This window comes from Equus przewalskii, chromosome 17, assembly GCF_037783145.1.
Source record: "Equus przewalskii isolate Varuska chromosome 17, EquPr2, whole genome shotgun sequence".
Lineage (NCBI taxonomy): Eukaryota > Metazoa > Chordata > Mammalia > Perissodactyla > Equidae > Equus > Equus przewalskii.
Window position 1 is genome coordinate 10,580,143 of NC_091847.1, and position 3,929 is coordinate 10,584,071.

Genomic DNA, 3,929 nt, shown 5'->3' on the forward strand with positions numbered 1-3,929 from the left:
TAGACTCTCAGTTTTATTTGATTGATCTATATGTCTATCTTTATGCCAGCACCACACTGGTTTGATTGCTATAGCTTTGTCATAAGTTTTGAAATCAATGTGCAAATCCTACAACTTTGTCCTTCTTTTTCAAGACTTTTTTGGCTACACAAAGTCCCTTGTAATTTCTTGTGAATTTGAGGATCAGCTTTTCCATTTATGCAAAAAGAAGCTGTTGGAATTTTGTTGGAGATTGCATTGTAGGTCTCTTTGAGTAGTATTGACATTTTGACAATATTACGTCTCCCTGTCCCTGAACAGATCGTTCCACTTATTTAGGTCTTTTATATCTTGCAACAGTGTTTTTTAGTTTTCAGTGTAGAAATTTTTCATCTTCTTGCTTAACTTTATTCCTATGCTATTGTAAATGGAATTGTGTTGTTAATATCTTTTTTGGATTGCTTTTGCAAGTGTATAGAATCACAATGCATTTTTCTGTGTTGATCTTGTACCCTTCAATTTTGCTGAATTCATTTATTAGCTCTAGTAGCTTTCTTGTGAATACTGTGGGGTTTTCTATATGTTGTATTATGTCATCTGCAAATAGAGATGGTTTAACTTCTTCCAGTTTAATTTGGATACCTTCCACTTCTTTTTCTTCTCTAATTTCTCTGGCTAGAACTTCCAGTATATTACTGCATGGCAGTAGTGAAATGAGCATCCTTGTCTTGTTCTTGATCTTAGGAGGAAATCTTTAAGACTTTTACCATGGAGTATGATGTTAGCTGTGGTTATTTTCTATATGGCCTTTATCATGTTGAGGAAATTCCTTTGTAGTTTTCTGAGTGTTTTTTTAATCATGGAAGGGTGTTGGATTTTGTCAAATGCTTTTTATGTCAATTGAGATGATCATGTGTTTTTTTCTTTTATTCTATTAATGTGTTGAATTACACTGATTTTTTCGATATGGAACCATCCTTGCATTCCTGGGATAAAACCCACCTGCTCGTGGTGTATAATCCTTTTAATACGCTGTTGGATTCAGTTTGCTAGTACTTTGATATGATTTTTGCATCTATATTCATCAGGGATATTGGTTTGTAATTTTCTTTTCCTGTGATGTCTTTATCTAGTTTTGGTATCAGGGTAACATTGGCCTTGTAGAATAAGTTAGGAAGTGTCCCCTTGTCTTCTATATTTTGGAAGAGTTTGAGAAGGACTAGCATTAATTGTCCCTTAAATGTTTGATGGAATTCACCAGAGAAGCCATCTGGTCCTGGGCTTCTCTGTGTTGGGAGAGTTTTGGTTATTTATTCAATCTCCTTACTAGTTACAGATCTATTCAGATTTTCTATGATTTCTTCATGATTCAGTTTTGATAATTGTGTGTTTCTAGGAATTTGCCCATCTCATGTAGGTTATCCAGTTTGTTGGCACATAGTTGTTCATAGCATTCTCTTATAATCCTTTTGATTTCTGTTAGATCAACAGTAATATCCCCAGATTCATTTCTAATTTTAGTTATTTATATTGTCTCTCTTTTTTTCTTAGTCTAGCTCAAGTTTTATCAGTTATGTTGATCTTCCCAAGAACCAACTTTTAGTTTCATTGATTCTCTCTCTTGCTTTTCTGTTCCCAGTTTTATTTATATCTGTTCTACGCTTTATTATTTCCTCACTTCTGCCAGGTTTGGGTTTAGTTTTCCCTTCTTTTTCTAGTGTCTCAAGCTGTAAAGTTAGGTTATTGATTTGAGATCTTTCTTCTTTTTAAATGTAGGCGTTTACAGCTATAAATTTTCCTCTGAGCACTGTTTTTGCTGTATACAACATGTTTTAGTATGTTGTATTTTCCTTTTTATTCATCTCCATGTATTTTCTAATTTCACTTGTGATTTCTTTAAGCATTGGTTGTTTAAGAATGCATTTTAATTTCCACATAGCTGTGAATTTTCCTATTTTTCTTCTGTTATTGATTTCTAGCTTCATTCCATTGTGATAAGAGAGAACACCTTGTATGCTTTCAGTCTTTTTAAATTTATTGAGAATTGTTTTGTAGCCTAATATACAGTATGCCCAGAAGAATATTCCACATGCTTTTTAGAAGAATGTTTATTCTGCTGCCCTTGGGCAGAGTGTTCTATAGATGTCTGTTAGGTCTAGTTGTTTTACAGTGTTGTTCAAGTTCTCTATCTCCGTACCGATCTCCTATCAAGATGTTCTATCAATTATTCACATTTTCAGTCATTATTTCGTCAAATATTCTTTCTGCCCCTTTCTCTCTATCTTCTTCTGGGACTTACACAGTGTATTGAAGTCTCCAACTATTATTGTAGAACCGTCTATTTCTCCCTTTAGTTCTTCATACATTTTGTTTCTTTTCTTTTGGCTTTGTTGCTGGGTGTGTGTATGTTTATAATTGTATTAGCTTCTTGATGCGTTGACCCATTGCTCAATATACAATGTCAATTTTTGTCACTTGTATCAGTTTTGGACTTAAAAAGTCTATTCTACCTGAAGCTAGGATAGCGACCATAGCTCTCTTCTGGTTACTATTTGCACGGAATATCTTTATTCATCAAGTGAATTTCAATCTATTTATGTCTTTGGACCTAAAGTGAATCCCTTGCAGACAGCATATGGTTGGATCATGCTTGAATTTTTTAATCCATTCTGCCAATATGCCTTTTGATTGGAAAATTTAATCCATTTACATATAAAGCAATTATTAATAAGGAAAGACTTCTGCCATTTTGCTACTTGTTTCCAGTCTATCTTATCCATTTTTTATCCTTCATCTCCTCCATTACCGCCTTCTATTGGTTCTTAGTTGGTTATTTGTAGTGAACCATTTTGATTCCTTTCTGATTTCCTTTTTTGCCTATTTTTAGATGTTTTCTTTGTGATTACAGTGAAGATTACATTTAATATCCCAAATTTATAACAATCTACTTTGAATTGATACCGACTTCACTAGCATACACAACCACTGCTCCTACATAGCTCTAGCCTACCCCCCCTTCGTGTTGTTATTGCCACAAACTACCTGTTTATACATTGGGTGCTAAATAACATTGATTTATAACTATTTTTTTCTGTGTTAGTTTTTTTCTATTTCTTTGATATACATGAAAACTTCAGTTCAAATGCTAATTTATTTTAATTTTTTTATTGAGGTAACATTGATTTATAATATTATATAAATTTCAAGTGTACGTCATTGTATTTCAATTTCTGTGAAGACCACATCATGTTCACCACCTGAAGTCTGCCATCCATCACTGCAAACATGTGCCCTTTTATCCCTTTCCCCCCACCCCCTTCCCCTCTGGTAACCTCCAACCTATTCTTTGTGTCTACGTGTTTGTTTGTAGTTGTTTTATCTTCCACATATGAGTAAAATGGTACAGTATTTGGGTTTCTCTGTCTGACTTATTTTGCTTAGCATAATGCCCTTAAGGTCCATCCACATTCTCAAAATGGTAAGAGTTATCCTTTTTGTTGCTGAGTAATATTCCTTTGTTTATATATATATCGTATCATCTTTATCCATTCATCCATTAATGGGCACTTAGGTTGTTTCCAAGTCTTGGCTATTGTGGATACTTCTTAATGCTACAGTGAACATAGGGGTGCAAATATCTTTTCAAATTGTTCTTTATGTGTTCTTTGGATAAATACCCAGAAGTGGTATAGCTGGATCATATAGTAGTTCTAGTCTTAATTTTTTGAGGAATCTCCATACTGTTCTCCATAGTGGCTGCACCAATTTACATTTCCACCAGCAATGTATGAGGGTTCCCTTTTCTCCACATCCTCTCCAATACTCATTTCTTGTCTTTTTAATATTAGACATTTTGACAGACGTAAGGTGATTTCTTGTAGTTTTGATTTGCATTTCCCTAATAATTAGTGATGTTGAACATCTTTTCACATGCCTGTGGGCATCTGTAT